This window comes from Hipposideros armiger, unplaced genomic scaffold (genome assembly GCF_001890085.2).
Source record: "Hipposideros armiger isolate ML-2016 unplaced genomic scaffold, ASM189008v1 scaffold_571, whole genome shotgun sequence".
In the NCBI taxonomy this organism is placed as follows: domain Eukaryota; kingdom Metazoa; phylum Chordata; class Mammalia; order Chiroptera; family Hipposideridae; genus Hipposideros; species Hipposideros armiger.
Window position 1 is genome coordinate 1,130,208 of NW_017731921.1, and position 18,110 is coordinate 1,148,317.

The 18,110-nt window shown below is 36.6% G+C and overlaps 1 protein-coding gene and 1 pseudogene across 1 annotated transcript in view; both read left to right on the forward strand.

Moving 5' to 3' along the window:
- Positions 1-18,110, forward strand: part of NT5DC1 (5'-nucleotidase domain containing 1) — a 133,848-nt gene that overhangs the window by 55,666 nt on the left and 60,072 nt on the right. The window lies entirely within an intron of this gene.
- LOC109371449 (39S ribosomal protein L30, mitochondrial pseudogene) lies at positions 10,438-11,028 on the forward strand (annotated as a pseudogene).

Sequence of the window (18,110 nt, forward strand, 5' to 3'; positions counted from 1 at the left end):
ATATATATATATATATCCATTGCTTATTAAATTTCCACTTTTATAAGTACAATAAGCAAAGCAATTACCCAGAATATCATGAGAGGTATCCTAAGTATTAAATGAAAGAATATATGGTAGGAAAGTATATATCTAAAGAGGGCCTTTGGAGTTTTGAGCTACTCATATTGCATACTGATCAGATATATGTAGCAATGCATTACATCATTTGCTATGGGGAAGCCTATAGTACCTGCTGTGTGCTAAGCTTTATTTTTTTCATTGGAAATTTTTTTTTAAAGGACAAAGCATGAGAAATGAGTTTTATTAAGTTGTGTTAAGTTTGAAGTAGCCATTTGATGTCCTACAGGAGATGTTGAGTAGACAGTTGTACAGATAGTTAGAGAGAAAAATCAGGATTAGAGATAAAAGTCTGGTTATCAGCACATAGATGGTACTGGACTCCACAAAGAGAAGGGAAGAAAAACCTATGACTGAGAGCGGGACAGTTCAACTTTAGAGTTCCTTCTTGCAGAGGAGGAGTTGAGAAGGTCAGATAAGACAAGGAGAAAAGGAAAACAATAAAATTAAGGGAGGATTGTGTCCTGGAGCTAAGAAAAAAAAAGGAACAACCTTTTGAGCTGTCAGGTAATATGAGGACAGTTCATTAATTGGCCATTGGAATAGCAGTGTGGAGGCCGCAGTTGACATTGTCCACAGCAGATTTTTCCCTCTTCAGTAAGAAAGCTAGTTTGAAAGGAGAATGGGACTGAGGAAGTGGCTATGGCCAGTGTAAACAACTCTTTATTGGTTTTGCTATGAAGTGGAGAGAGAAAGGGAGTGGTAGTTAGATAGAGGAGGATGTGGAATCAAAGGAGATTATCTCACACCCCCACCAGTGAGTGGGGTGTGATCTGAATGAGAAGAAAGTAATGGTGTATAAATGTACTTTTTTTTTATTATTATTCAAAAGAGGGTTCCAAGAGTACAGGCTGAAGTTGAATTGATTTTGAAGTCCATCCTGCCACTTAATTGGTGTACTTGGGAGTAAATGACCCAACTGCCATTATCTGATAGAAATAATTCCTATTCCTACAATTGTTGCAAATAAAAAATTAAATAAATATAGGTATAGTGCCTGATTCATAGTAAGTAATAAATCTACTGTAGTTATTGGTTTTGTTGTTGTTGTTATCTTTAAATTCTAAAAATGGTCTATGTTCCGAAACAAAGAATCATTCCTATTTCTAGGGTTGTTGAGAATATTAAATGAGAAATGTATATAAAGTGCTTGACTCATTGTAAGTGGTCAATACACTTCACCTATTGGGTTTGGTTTTTTTTAAGTTACCTTTAAAATATGGAAAGGGTCTATGTTCAGAAACAATTAAGAACTATTTGTGGATAGACTTCTATTTCTTAGCACTAGCTAAGCCCTAACTGGTGCTAACCTCACTTTCCCAAAATCCAGCCTTACAGAGTGTTTGCTGTTTCCCAGGGAGCTTCATAGCATATTATACCTCAGTCGATCAGCCTGAAGATCTTGCTTGAAGATCTTGCTCTTCCCACCCCAACCCCCATAGCCCATCCTCAGCAACTGCCAAAGCCAACTTCTCTTTCCCACTCCAGCTCAAGGGTCACCTGAGGCTTAGCACACAGCAGGTACTCTATAGGCTTCCCCATAGCGAAAGAGTAATGCATTGCTCCCTGAGGCTTTTCCTGACACCTGTTCTGTCCCACTTGATCCCCGTGCATCCTCACCCTTCATCCTCTGTGCCCTTATTTTAGCCTGTTACTACCCTACCACTCTTCTTTGGACTTGTTGATTCACAGATCTCTCTCTTTCCTGGCTTATCCTTAAAAATGGTGAACATTTATCTTTTTATTTCATCCCCAGCACGTTACTTGACCCATAGTAGGAGTTCAATAAGCAATTGTTGAACAAATTAATAAATGTGTGAATGAACTATTAATATAACTGTCACCACTGTTATGGTTTTGCATATTTCAGTGTTTTAATCGTTTGTTTGTTAATTGCTTGCCAAGATTATTATTTTACAAAGAATACAAGTCAGAAAATCAAATAAATGTGTGGGTTTTTTTTGCTCTGGCTTAGAAGAGCATTGTTTTGTGAAATGGGTTTGAGACCAGGAATTACAAATAGACACTGTTCCAAAAGGTCATTTGTACTCTAGTTGTCAGAAATTTGGAATATACTTTCTAAAACAAGTCATGCTGTGCAAGCGTTAGTGGTGGTAAAGCTGATTGTTATCATAATAAAAATCAGGTTTCAGACCTGTACTTAACAAAATACTATTTTAAATCATAATATATAACTTGAGAATTAGCTTTAGGGGGGGACCTGGAATACAGCAGTGATATAACAGGAAGAAAAAGCAAGAAGCCAGTTTGTTTATCCCACATTTGATTTGGTTGTATTTTCCCTTAGAGATCCGCTGTACCCCTCTGCTTTCCTCTGATGTTTTCTATTCTACTTTTTATTGTAAAGATTATTTCAGAACTCGAATAAGTTTTTAGCTTTGTTCCCACAATAGAAACAGTAGGGCTGTGTTGGGCAGTTAGGGTGCAGTGAGCAGCCTTGGGACAATTTGTATGAACGTGTAATTTCTAACTCCCAGGCTTTGATAAGAATGTGCTTCAAGAGCTGCCTTTAAATCCAGTTCCTACATAGAGAGAAATCCAAGGATGAGAGTTTTCTCACTTGTTTTGCTTAGTGGTGAGGATTTTGTTGATAGCCAGCCAGATGCAGGCTGATGCTGTCTTACAGGAGAGGTTCTGTCCTGGGAAGATTGTGAGGAAGAAAGAGAACTAGGTTCTTGCCCTAACACTATCACTTTCACCCAAACCCTTTATGAATTTAAACAAATGATGGGCTTCAATTTTTTCCATCTGTAAATCAAGGTAATTGAGCTAGTTGAGCATTTCGTAACCTTTTGTAAATTTGTGAACCCTTCCATAAATCCCATGATTCCCTCATAGAAATTTTGCAAATTATTTTGTCATTTTATATGGTATATGATATAATTCTAAGTTAAAAGTTATATCCATACATTATTAAAGATTATACGTTCATTTTAATATAGTCCTAAGTAATATACTTTATAAGAAAATTTTTTCATATTTTGTATTTGACAGGTAATATAGTCTGTTCAGTGACATAAGAAACAAATTGTTGAGACATATTTAAGTCTTTCTTGTATTTCTTTATGTGTTAAGGCATCAAAAATAGTCAACAACTGTTTTCATTTCCATATCTGGAATTCTTGCATTTTTACCTTTAGGAAAATCTTTCTTTGTTCCTGTTTAGTTTCTAAATGATGAGATAAGAAAGGATGTTTCAGGATTCTCCATGCAAGCATAGTCTCTCTGGCAGGTGTGGATAACCACTTAGGAGAAAATCATCTTTATATTGTTTCTTTTAACATTTTCTTTCTGAAATACCAGCGATAACCTTGATTTGTTATGTAAGACATTTATTCCAATGAATGCAGTTTCCAGATATCATTATTTTGGGATGAGCCTGTAGAATTAGTAATTTTTACATTCTCCCATAATTTGCTAAAGTTCAAAATTTGTGGTCCTTATGCTTCCTGCCTTTTTTCAGTAGATCATCATCTGAATACATTAAACACAATGTACTGAAAGTACCTAAAACACTATGTAAGTGTCAAAACCACAGCCCCCAGTGTCCATCTGAATGATAAGCTGACTGTGTTAGCTACGTTGGGGGGCTGCTCATTACCCTTCACTTGAAATACACATCGAGGCTCTCAGATTTTTGTTTTAAAGGGCTACAACATTAAAACTTAAAAGAAAAAAATTGGAAGAAATTGATACATTTGTCTTTAACAACCTGAAACTGAAATACAAATACCTGCACCCACCTGGGAGGGGGAGGTGGTTGGGTCATGTGGAGAAGTAATGAAAACATGGAAGGTGTCTTCCAACTGTGTGATTTTTGGACAATAGGAAAAATATTCTAGCGTTGTGGTGTGAGCAGCCAGACAGCCTGCACAGTAAGCTTCATTCACATGGAGTGTTCCATCCAAGCAACAGTGACAGGAACAATGAGTGAGGGCGAGTGTGCACTGGAAAAAACAGACACAGGTCAGAAAACCCCGTTGGCCTTCTCTTTTCCAAGACATAACCATTTTTTAAGAATTATTTATGGTTCATTTATAAATCTTTTGTTTTAGATAATTCCTGGATTTACAGATAAGTGACAGAGATAATATGAAGAGACCCTGTATACCCTTCATCCGGTTTCTTCAGTGTTAGCTTCTGCCACCGCCATGACACATCTGTCAAAGCTGTTTAGTTCACATGACTATGAACTAAACTCCAGACTGGATTTGGATTCCACCAGGATCCCTTTTCTGTTCCAGGATTCCACCCAGGACACCATGTGTTTAGTCATCATGCCTTGTATTGATCTCTTCTGGTCGGTGATATTTTCTGTCTCTCCTTATTTCCCATGACCTTGACTATCTTAAGAAGTATTGGCCAAGTATTTGGCAAAATGTCCTTCCATTTGGGTTTGTCTAATGCTTTTCCCATGATGACAAAGGAGTTGTGGGTTTGGAGGAAGACTCACAGAGGTGAAAAGCATTCTCATCACATCGTATCAGGGATATATGCTATCAGTGTAATATCACTGGTGATATTTTCCTTGATTACCTAACCACCATAGCATTTGCAAGGCTTCACGACTGTAAGTTATTCTTTTTCTTCATTTCATACTTTGTTCTTTCGAAGCAAGTCACTGAGTCCAGCCCCCACTCAAGTTGAGGGAAAGGGAATTAAACTCCCCTGCTTGGAATGGGAAAGAATATACTTATTTGGAATTTTTCTATAAGAAACATTATAGACAGACTGCTTTGACCCTACTGTTAGGACTCTTCTTGTGTTAATTTGATCCCTTTCTCCTGAGGCAAAACATACCAAGCACACTCAATGCAATATTCAGCTCGAATCATGCCCATGACTAGATTGAATATATTTTTCACCACCGATTATAAAATTTAGAGTATAACTGTTAAGTGAATAGAGCAGTCCCTGTTTTTGCTTGCTTTCATGGTAAAAGTAATGAAAAATAACAACTTGAATAAGACTAGAGACTACAGAATTCTGGCTTTTTCCACTTACGATTTTCAATGTTTTTGTTTGTTTGTTTTTGTTCTTAATGAAAGACATCTTGAATTTTCATCCAGATAAATTTTGTACTGCTTCTAGCTACCATAACTTTGTTGATTTGTATTTGGCATTTGTTATACTCTATTTTGAAGGATTTGGTCACCAACGCTACCACCTGCTTTGCAACCTACTAATAACATAAGGCATGGTTAATTCAGTCTAACTGGATTATTAATATTATTACCTAGATTCTCTACATAGGCCGTGTTAGAGTAACATAGGTTTCCTATAGTTTTAAAGATACATCTAAAAAAATTGTATTTTGTAATGAACTGTTTTGATCTCCTAATGGTCAGATTGTTAAATGACCACCATAATCATAAGGGATACAGATTGTTTCCACAAGCAGGATTATCTGTTCATTGTTTGAAACATTAATGAATTGATCTAGTTTATAGACTTTAAAATTTTAACTATTGAGATAAAATTTATACACAATAAAATGTACATATTTTTGTGTACAATTGATGAGTTCTTATACATGTATGCACTTGTATAACTACCACCACAATAAGGATATAGAACATTTCCAGAAAGTTTCTTTATTTTCCTTTGGAATCAATTCTCTCAACCTCTACCTTCCCATACCAGGAAACCTGTGATATTATTTCTGTGACTATTCTGACCCTAAGATTAATTTTAGAAAAGCAGTTATTTTATATTACATATTTTTTCTTCAGCTGCCTCCATGATCTTCTCTTTATATTTGCTTTTTTAACAGTTTGACTATGATGTGCTCAATATTGAGTATGTATCTCACTTGGGGTTCTCTGAGTTGCCTGGATCTGTGTTTTATATCTTTTATTATTTTTCTGGAAAATTCTGGGTCATTACATCTTTAAGTATTTCTTCTGTCCCATTGCCTCTCTCTCTCTCTCTCTCTCTCTCTCTCTCTCTCTCCTTTTTCTGAGACTCCAGTTACATGCAGTTTAGACCATTTGATAATTTCCTACAGCTTTTGGATGCCCTGTTCCCTCTTTCTCCACAGTATTTTTTTTCTCTTCGTGTTTCAGTTTGGGTAAATTCTGTTGACCTTTTTTCAAGTTCATTGTTATTTCCTTAGAGGTATCAGAAGCTGATAAGCCCACCAATGGAATTCTTCATCTCTCATATAGTCTTTTTATATATTTATTTTTTTGCCTAAACCCTGTTATTTATTGTGTATATACAACAGTATGGCCTCTCCCCAGCCCAACCAGAAATCAACATAAAGAAACATGTATACACTGAAAATTTTTTATATTTAGAATTAACTAGCTGGACTCAATTTAAAGGATCCCAATTTTGTTGGCAAAATCCAAAGCATCATAGGCAGGAGCCAGTCAAACATGCCCTCTTCTCTCCATCAGGCCTGATCAGGGTGTTGACCTTGGCCACGTCAGTGTCACAGAGCTTCTTCACAGCCTATTAGATCTGGTGCCTGTTGGCCTTGACATCCACAATGAACACAAGTATGCAGTCTTCTATCTTCTCCATGGCTGACTAGTAATCGGGGAACTTGCTGACGGCATAGTGGTCAAGCTTGTTCCGCCTGGGGGCGCTGTTCTGAGGATATTAAGGCTGCCTTTGGAGCTGTAGTGACTTGGGCCTTCAGAAGGTGGGTGATGTGTGGATCTTCTTTTTTTTTTATGGCTGTAGACGCCTTTCCGCACTGCTTTCTTTGTCTTCAAAGGCTGTGCTTTGGTTTTGGGAGGGGCAGGGGTTTCCTTCTTTCCTTTTGGCACCATCTTCATGAAAAGCTCTGATATTTTTAATATCTAGCATTACCACAGTTTCCTTTTTGCCTCTGAAATTTCCCAGCTGTTCATTCGTGTTGTTTACCTTTTAATACTTTGATCTTAGGGATTTTTAAGTCCCTATCTGATAGTTCCAACATCTGGTTTGTCTTTGAGTCTGGTTCTCTTGATTGCTTTGTCTCTTAATAGTGGTTTGCCTGGAGCATTTTTGTTTGTTTCATGTATGAGTCTTGTCATTTTTGACCGAACGCTGGATGTTGTGTGAACATTAGAGACTAAGATGAATAGTATTTATGCCTCAAAATGGGATTGCCTCTTCTGTTGGGTTATTAGTACGTGGGATTGAATCGATCTATTCAGGAACTGAGCTGGATTGGGGTATTGCTACCTTTAGTGGACCACAGGCTTCCAGTTCCTCTAGCACTGGGCTGCCACTGCAGTTCAGAGAGCTGCTATGCTGGAGGGGTTTCATCAGTATTACTGCTCCACCCTCAGCTTCCAGCTGTCCCTGCACACCTGCATCACGAAGAGAGTATGTATATCCCCACACTCTTATTCTTTCCCCTGGAGAAGACTGCTATTGTTTAGTACACTGTGCTACGGTTATATTTGGAGGTGGAGATGCGACATGGTTCTCTGTTGTTCTTGCTCAGCTTCAGTCTTGGGGAGGCTACGTACACCTGGATCTTAGAGATTTTTCAGCATTCTTGCCTCTCCTCCCTGTCACCTCCTGCACACGTGTACCACCAGTGGGGGCTCTCTCAGGTCTCTACCCCAGCCTTGTTATGAGTACAGCAGGCCCTCAAGTAATATTGTTTTGTTCAACATAATTTCATTATATAGTTGAGATGCCATAGGAACTTAACTCTTTATGTATATCAATTAGCCAACTGTAAAATAGGTTTAGATATATGTCGTTTCACTTAAATACACAGAACCTGGGCCAGCCAAGTGGCACGTTGGTTAAGAGCTGGCTTGGGACGCCAGCTCTGAGCAACAGGGCCCCGGTTTGGATCCCACATGGAGGCCAGTGACACTGCCCTCTACAGCTAAGATGCTGAACAACAGCTCGACCTGGAGCTGGGCTGCTGTGAGTTGCCGGCAATGGTGTAGGCTGCAGCCCCTGTGGTAGTGGGTTGCCATGGGCTACCGTGTGTAGCCAGCAGCCAGTGTGAGCGGCCGGCAGCCGGTGTGAGCTGCCAAGAGCCACCGTGAGCGGCCGTCCAGAGGCCGGCGACCGATCTGCCTCACCCAGGAAGAGCACAATGATAATACCAACATGGGCCAGTGAAGCAACATCCTCCACAACTAGACTGAAGAACAAAATGACAGCAACTTGTCTGTTCCCCTCCCCCCTGATTTCCCCAGCGCTGTTTCCCTCCCCCAATTCCCCAATAAAATCTTTAAAAAAAAAAGTCACAGAACCTATCAACAACATTGAGGACTGACTGTGGCAAACCCTTGGGAGTGAGTGCAGAGACCCCTTTTGTCCAGTGCCCTCAGCTATTGCAGACTGACAAGCTATCCCACACTTGGCTTATGGTAGCTTTTAAAAATTTTAGCCGACATCATCTTACCAGCTTTAATTGTGCCTGACCCTTTTCCTCCAATGTTCTGCAACAGGTGAGCTAGTTCACATGCCCTACACCCAGCCTCTGCTAATGCTTAAAATCCCCATGTGTGGGACAGTGACTTAGCAGAGAGAATTATCTTTGCTTTTGGAGCTCCTCCAGATTTAAATCCAACAAGTGAGCCCGCAGATAAATCCAGAGTCTGTCTGGTTTTCTTTTTCCTGGCAGATTGTCCTTCTCTGGTGAGCTCGCTTCTCCAAGCTCATCGACTGGTCCAAGATATGAAAATGGCCTCTTCCTGTTCAAGTCTTTCACATTGCATTGTGTTCACAGCTCTTCTATGGTTTTAAAGAAATGTGTGTTATTGAGGGGATTTATTGTGCTTTCAGCAGGAGTGAAGGTTTCCATATCCTTCTTTATCCAGACCAGAAGCACAGCTTGCTTATTGATTTTTCAGCTACTCCATATTCTACTGAGTTTTTCTACTGAGTAAAGATACTCAATTGCAGACTATGTAAATTCTTTGAAAGTACCTACTCAGTGTTTATGGTGAAACCTACAATTAATTTTCTTGTTAAAATGGGTAGGAGCTCTCTAATGAATGAGCATTTGCAGAATTTATAGTGTTTTAAGGAAGAGCAAGAATTTTACAGATTTAAGCACAGTAGGTTTAGTGAAAGAAGAGCATTTACTCCCTCTCATCTGTGCTATTTTTTGTAACTTCCCCATAGTTTCTGCCTCCATATTTCAAGTAATCATCAATATCACTCCGATAGGTCATAGATAATTATTATACTGTATTCTAAAATATTCTATTATTTTTAGTTTTTTTTTTTAATTAAAATAACATACAGGAGGTAGGTTTTTTGTTTTGTTTTTAAAGCAGATCCTTTTATTTATTTATTTTCTTTTTTTAATCATTTGTATTCTTAGGCTTTGGAAGTTAACAGAATCAGAGCTTTATATTCATTCTTCCATGGGTATTTTTTTAAGAACTACTTACAGGAAAATTATATATGTTAGAATCCTCTTAGATCTATACTAAACATTAGTACAGTGCACCTATAACATGGATAAGAATGACAGTTCTCTCACCATGAAGTATGATAAGATAAAGCTTATCTTTTGCTGATATGTTTACTGTAATGTTAATGAATTTCTCAAGCATTTAAAAATGTTTTTTATACATCTTAGTAGTAATCTTGGGATTCTTTTTGGAAATATATATGTAATTACAAGAATAGAAAGAATTTGTTATAACAGAGAAATCAGAACCATAATTCACATAACAAAGTTAAGATGTGTACTTTGAACAGAACACATTCTAAACTAGATATTGTGGCTTCAAATTTGGTTTCTTGAAGTAATATATAATCAAAACAGAAATGGAATTGTTAAAGATTTTAAATGATTATTTAAATCAGAATTATACCTTTGGGGCTATTTTGACTTTTCAAACGAAGATACTTACCTTTATATTTTAGTGATGTATTTTGCTCCAAATAGATATCTGAAAATCCTTTTAAGGTCTTATGATCAACATTGTAACTGAGAGCTTTTGCAGCTGTTTTAGTCATATGCTTTGGGAATGGTATTAATGGAAATAGTTATAGTAGCAAATGTATAATAGCTCTCATATATAGTAAACTTTTAGAAAAGGAAATTTAAAGAAACTGAAATGGAGAATGAGGATGAGATTGCCACAGTTGATTTGGAAGTAAAGAGTAATCAAGATCTTCACTCTTTGTATCACTTACCTGTCACGTATCCTGACATGATCTTTGGAGACATAGTATGTAGTGACCTCCTCATCACCCTTGTGATACATGGGGCATGCCAGATGTTGTGCAGAAAAAAATCTATAATAACATTCCAGACCACGAGAGCTTAAAATATAAGGAAGACATCAGGTTCTTTCCTCTGCTTGGCTTCCTGTCCGCGGAGAGGGGACCTGTCCATTTCTAAGACATATTTGGCCCACAGATCTATTTCCTACCCACAGTCTCCACAGAGAACAATTACCACACTCATGGCGGGGATTTTACGCTCAGTAGTTCAGAGGCCCCCAGGCAGACTACAAACAGTGACAAAAGGTGTGGAGTCTCTCGTTTGTACAGATTGGATTCGTCACAAATTTACCAAGTCAAGAATTCCAGATAAGGTGTTTCATCCTTCAGCTGCAGATCATGAAAAATATGGTGGGGATCCAGAGCACCCTCATAAACTACATATTGTTGCCAGGATAAGAAGACAAAAAGACGTCCATATTGGGAAAAAGATGTAATAAAGATGCTTGGATTAGAAAAAGCACACACTCCTCAAGTTCACAAGAACATCCCTTCAGTGAATGCAAAACTGAAAGTGGTTAAACATTTGATAAGGATCAAGCTGCTGAGGTCGCCGCAAGGACTTCTGCAGAGGAGAACACGGCCCACACGTGCTTGAAGAGCACTGGGGAGCTAGAAGTGCGGTGGCGGCTAAGTCCCGTGGACCAGGACACCACTAGTCCTAATGCGGTTTCAGACTAACACGCGCAAACCCTTTTTATTTAAAGATGGCGAGAAAGTGTTTTCATTAAAATATATTTTAGATGCCAATCAAAAAAAAAAATAAAAAATAAGACGTCATTGGCAGCCATGTGAGTACATGGCTTACAAACAGCCAAAGAAAAAACAGGTACTCAGTTTCTGGGCAAAAAAAGGAATTGTCTAGCTGGATGTACTGAAAAGAGCTACCTAGGTTTTGGTAAGCTGAGACACAGCATGTATTTTCTTAGTTGGAAACGCCGGGGTTAGAATATCAGATGCTACTCTTTACCACCTACCTCATCCTTGGAATTTATATTCTGTCAAGTACTAATTCAAACTATTCCTATCTTCTGCATTTTTTATTCTTTCCATTTTAACCGGTAGCCCCAACCCCACCTTTCTGTCTATAAACTTCCATTCTTGCACCTGCTACTTCCCCGGAATGGAATCACCAAAACATTTCTCGAAAATGGTAATTTAATAGTTAACTGTGTGTGTGTGTGTGTGTGTGTGTGTGTGTGTGTGTGTGTGTTTAATTTGTATGATGAATTTGTTGTTAAAAAGACATCACAAGACATGTTTAAAAATGTGTTTGCATAAGAGAATGTACGTATTGTGTAAAATAAAGCTTCCCTCCTCCCGTTAAGTATTCTCAGCTTCCTAAGTGTCACAGCTGGCGGGAATGGGAGATGTTCATGAGCCATTCACAACACTTGAGAAAAATAAAAAATCTCAGTCAGCCTTTGTTGGTTACCTTTCTGGTTTGCTTCAGGTTCTAATACTTTTATTTTTTTCTCCTTGTCAACCCATAAATGGTAGATTCTCTGAATTGTATAAAACCTTTTTTAGGGCTTTACACTTTAAGTAGTGACATACAAAATAAAAACAGAATAGTAAAACCTTCTTATATAATATACAAATTTCCTTCAACTAATACTTTTAATTTAATTTAAAACCTTAACCAAATTTTTTCCACATTTGTTTTCAATTTTGTTTCAGAAATATTGATATATTAAAAAGAAAGTTTATAAACAAAAAATGTAAAGAGCTGTGTATTAGTGAAGGTCATCTGTCTCTCTGTAGTAACTGGGTAGGTAACCGATAGACAGTACAAACTGCTTTTTGTATTTTATGTTTTTCATAGTTAACCTTTTTAACACCTTTCTCTTTCCCCAAAGAAAGTTAATGGAAACTTTAGATATAAGTTTGATACAGTTCCTATCTTACTGAATTGAACACTGAAATCCATGTGTGCTCAGAAAATGTCTAAGAGTACCACAACTAAAATCTGAAGTTCCCATTTAAAGTGCAGCTTTTGTTATAGTATGCAGAGTAGTTTCAATATAAATACTCAGTAGAGAATCTCAGTCTCATAGAATGAGTCCATGCCTAAGACTATAAAAATTAAGTCTTTTATTACATGAACTTTTCATTCCCAACAAGTTCTCAATACAAATAATTAAGTTTAGCCTCAGATTATATTATTTTGCTATTTCTGTTGTGTTTATAACATTCATGACATACTTTTCAATTAACTGTGTTTTCATTCATGGGCCTTCTAGACTTTAAGGGAGAAACTGGATAGAATATATCCAAAGACAGGCACCACTGTAAGATCTAGACTTTATTATTTCTGTGATTGAAACTCACTACTCTCTAAATATTATAAATGGCTTCCACCTGTTTCATTATAAAGTGGATTAAAAATATATTCATGAGCTTTCTTCTCCTTAATAACATACATTTTCTAGGTACATATGAATTTCACTGCTAAATTTAAAATGCTTGAATTTACTTTATGATAATCCAACAGACGTGTAAGAGAGCTGTATAGATGAAAAGATTGATAACTCAAAGATGAATGGTGGGTATAACAGTTTATTATATTGTCCTTTCTACTTGTATATGTCTGAAAATTTCCATAATAATTAAAAAATATTAATAACTTCAGAAGTATCAGATAAATGTCATATACATTAAGTACTTAAATTACTATTTAAAAAACAATGCACAGATATAAAAGATTCTTATAAATTATTAGCAAACTCAGAATATAAAAAGAGAATATAAAAATGTATAAAAGTTACTCTCCCCTAGAGTGCAAGATTGATTTAACGTTAGAATAATTTAATTTATGACATTAGCAAATTAAAGGAGAAGAGTCAGGGTGTCAGTAGACTCAGAAAAACCCAGTTAATAAAACTCAGCATCCATTTATAATTTTTTTTAATCTTAGGAAACCAGGAATAGAAAAGAACTTTTTATCTCATTACAGGATATCTCCAAAACTTCATGCTCTTGGTGAAAGTGTTCTCTCTGAGACTGAATAAGAGTAGGAGGCTTTCTATCACCACTTTTATTCATTATGTAAAAATGAATTGTATATCCAGATCTCAGCACAATCAGAAACTAAAGTTTTTTTAAAATACCATTTGCGATAGCATCACAAAATATCAAATACCTAGGGATAAATTCACAGACTGTTGCATGCTCTTTATACAGAAAACTATAAAATATTGAGAGAAAAATAAAAGAAGACCTAAATAATTGGAGAGCTATATCATATTCATGGATTAGAAAACTCAATATTTTAAAGATGTCATCTCTTCAAACTAATCATATAAATTCAGTGCCATTTCAATCAAAATTTTAATAGTTTTTTTTTAATACAACTAAAGCTGATGCTAAAATTTATACAGAAATACAAAGTGCCATAAAAGCCAAGGCACTCTTGAATAAGAACAAGGTAAGAGGGCCTGTTCTACAAGACATCAAGACTAATGGTAATGTTACAATAATCAAGACAGTGTGGTTTTGATTGATGCAAGAGGAGACAGATAGATCAGAGTCCCAGAGATTCCCAGAAACAAATTCACACACATATAGACAAATGCTTAATGAAGGAGTAGGTACTGCAGAGCAACGGGGAAAGGACTATTTCATAAATGACAGTTGGGTATCCATATAGAAAATTATTATACTTGATCCCCACTCCACAACATACACAAAAATTAATTCCACATGAATTACATACATGAATGCGAAAGGCAAACCAATAAAGCTTTTCGGAAGAAAATATGAAGATATTCATGGCCTTAAGGTAGTGAAAGATTTCTTAAATAGGAAACAAATAGTACTAATCTTAAAAAAAAAAATTGGTAGGTTTTACAATCATTAAAATTAAATATCTCTTCATCAAAAAAAATAATTAAGAGAATGAAAATGCAAGCTATGGAATAGAAGATATTTGAAGCACATATAACCATAAAAGGACTTACATCCAAAAGTATAAAAAAGTTCTATAAATCAGTAACAGGAAGACATCAACCAGTAGAAAAATGAGCAAATGGCAGGCAGTTCACAAACAAGGAAATGTAACTGTCTATTAATATGAAAAATGTGCTTATTTTCAGTAATCAGGAAAATGCTAATTGAAATCTCAATGAGATAAACTATATGCCCATTGGAATGGTTGGCATTAGAGTCTGGTGATATCAACGGTTGGTGAAGATAGGGAGCAATGAGAACCCTCCACACTGCTGGTGGGAGTGTAAATTGGTTGAGCTGGTTGTGAAAAATTATTGGGTATAATCCTGTCAAGCTGAAACATTTCCCATGACTCAGCCATTCCATGACGCAGTATATAACATAGAATGTTCTTACTGTATTAACAATAGCTCTAAATTGGAGACAACCCAAATGTTCATTAGCAGTGCAGTTGATAAGCTAGGATTCATACAATGGGGTCTTCTCCAATGAAAACCAACAAATTATAGCTCTGTCAACAATATGAATGAATCTAAAAAAGCATAATGAGAGGAAAAGCCCGACACAAGAAGTATATACTCTGTGACTCAATTTATATAATAAATTTTAGAGTGTGATAAACTACAGCGTAAATAAGTGGTAAACCAGAAAAGCAAGTTTGTGAGTACCCTAAATATCAGGACAGCTGTTATCTTTGGACACGGGTGTTGGTGGGCTTTTGGGATCCTAGCAAAGTTCTACTTTGTGACCTGGACAGTAGTTGCATGAATGTTTATTTCACGATATTTCACCAAAGTATAGATTTATAGTTTTTGTGCTTCTAGGTACATGTATATGTCTTAACAATAATTTCTTTAAAGAGTCGTGTGTAATTTCTGAATTAAGGGCATAAGACCCATTTCATCACTCATAACTTGTTTTTCATTTTGTTTTTTATTTATTTAAAATTAATCAAGCATCTCCATCATTTTAAAGTATGAAGTCTAAGTTTGTAATTGCAATGGCTAAATAAAACATTAACATTGATTCATACATTAGAAGTTTACTGTATTAAAGCAGACCTTATAAATTCTAGAACTTATAGCCCTGCATATTCTCGATTTATATCAAAGTCTCCACCTTTCAATTTTCTCTTCATTACAATGGATTTTTCCAAAGATTTATTGAAACTGGTTGAAATGGGATGTTTAGGAATACCTTTGAATTTTGTTCTCTTTTTTAGTTTCACTCGAGAAATTTATTTTAGGTGTAAATTGTAGTAAAAGCTTTACCTTGATTAACTAGAACTTTCTTCTCTCATTGACCATTAGAATTGTGTGATTGCTTGTGTATATATACTATATTTTTTTTTCCTGATTTTGAGTGTCAGTAAGCTCAGAATCCAATTTGTGACGTATATATATAGTCCCAGTCTTGCTGTCTGTTTGCACTTGTCTTCCCAGTATTGACATTTTACTCTGATTTTCTCCGGTTGCGATGTTTATTCTTTACATAGCTCTCTATCTTATTTCCAAGCATTTTGTGCAAATAACTCAGAGTTCTTTTTACATCAAGGAGAACACATGAATGAACATACTTGACATTGACTTATGCTGCTGGTTCTCTATAGTTCTTGTGTATGAAATAAAGTTCAAAAGTTTAAACCAGCTATGCACACTGTTTTTCTCTCCTTTAAAAGGGCCCTTGCTTGTCAAGTGAGAGTAAATATTTATAGTTGGCTATGGTAAAATGTTCTGAGGGTGAAGAAAATTATTTTAATAGAACTGTATCCTTGACAGGAGATGGATACAAAAATCCATTCACAGGCAGAAGGCGGGGCAAATGAAGTAATGATAGGCAGCAGTTATGTAGTTAAATGCTAAGTGCTTATTAGCATCCATGCAAAGGAAGTACATAATTATTTTATTGTAGACTATGCTACATGTATGTAATTTTGAGAAGATTTTTTTTCCCTTTCCCTGTTGAATTGCTGAGGCACTTTTGTTAAAACAAGATTTTAAAACTGGTTTCCATGGAGAAATGAAATATATGTTTGTTTTCATAGTTTTCAGATAATGGCAGAATAATGTGAACAGTGTGGTATAACAGAAACTGTTTAAATATGGGCAAAAAATGTCATCCCTCTGTCAACCTCAGGGCTTTTTCTCGGTGGTAACCTGGGTATAGCATGATCTGTCACAGAGGGTACAGTGGGTGTTGAATGAGATGAAGTGCATCAAGCGCATGGCATGTAGTAACTAGTCAGTGTATGTTTATTTCCTTCTCTTCCTGTCACCACAGTTTCAACAAGGGGAAGCCAGCATTCCCTGAGGTAACACAGTATTCTTTCAAATTATCTTTTTATTGTTTTTCTTTTACTATTATGTGAAATACTGGGTTTTCCTTGAAAAGGGAGGTTTTGCCACGTGATGCAAGGAAGTAATTTTGATGGTTCTTATTTTGAAAGAGAAGATAAGTTGTTTTATCAGTGGATGTAGAAATGTGGCTAGTTACTTAGATGAAAGTTGAGGGGTGAAGGAAACAGGAGATGGGATAAAGGAGTTAATGGCATTGTATCTTGAGAAAATGAAACATATAACCCCCAAGCCCCCATTGCCCAGCCCGCCATTGGTTGTTCTTTGTACACAGCTAAATTTAAGTCAAGAGGAATAAAAGTGACAGTGGTTGTGGGGTGGTAAACACCCAGTGCAGAAAGCTTCTACTTTTGCACAAGTCTCTGCTTTATTGGGTTTGAATAAAATCAAACAGGAAAGACTTTAGACCTGCGAAGTTGCCAAAAATGTAGTGGTCTCTGGCATCTTGACAGCTGAACTGCCAGAATCATGTGGTATGTAAAACGGCTGGAAAGAATCGCTTGTCTGAGGAGCAAGTGACAGGTCTGCTGGATTTCAGTAACCTGAGAAGGTGCCAGAGACTCGCTCTTAGGGTTTCATTGGGATGGCTTCTGTGTGGGGCTTCCGCATGGTCCTCATTAGTAGTGACCCCTATTTATAAAGACCAATACAAGGAAATCCTAGAATTCCAGAGCTGGGAGGGACTTGAGAAATTATCTAATTCCAGCTCTTCAGAGGCCCCGAGGCCTAAAGTGACTTCCCCAAAGTTCATGTTAGAACTGCGGCCAGGACCTGCGTCTCTGAACTCCTGAGCTAAATGCTAATGACAAGAAGAGACCATTCTTTAAAAATGTAATGTGTGCTTCCACCCATTTAACATTATGCAACCCTGAAAGTCAATATCTTAAAAGAAAGAAAGAAAGAAATGTGGTGCAAGTAAACAATTCCTCCCCTTCCTTCTGTAGTTTAGGAAGAATTTATACCTCTGACCCAGACTCCAGGAACCGTTGCTTCAAGATACAAAACAAGTAAGAGCATCTGAGGTCTTGAAAAAATGTTAAGCACGAGTAAACAAAGCCCTGCTGTGCTCACGGAGCTCCAGCTCCCACTGCTCAGCGCAAGGGGAAGGTGAGAGGACAGCAGAGGAAAGAGGAGGAAAGCAAGAGATTTTCTTTAAGCGCAAGTGATTTCTACTTAGTTACAGTGCTTCATAAATATTTGCTGACAGATTTATACTTCCTTGATAAGGTGAAATAGCCTTCAGCAGTCACTATGTAACTAAAAAAGATTTTTATGTGTTTGATTAATTATACATAAGAGCAGTCACATCTCGGTTATCCACTGTGCACAGTATCACCAAGTATATGGAATGCAGCACAGCAGGAAAATCGTTTGTCGAAACTGCCTGTGAAGAAAATCCCCTTATTGCTAAAAAATATCTACAGAATTATTTAAATATCTTTTGTGTAATAATGTAGGTTA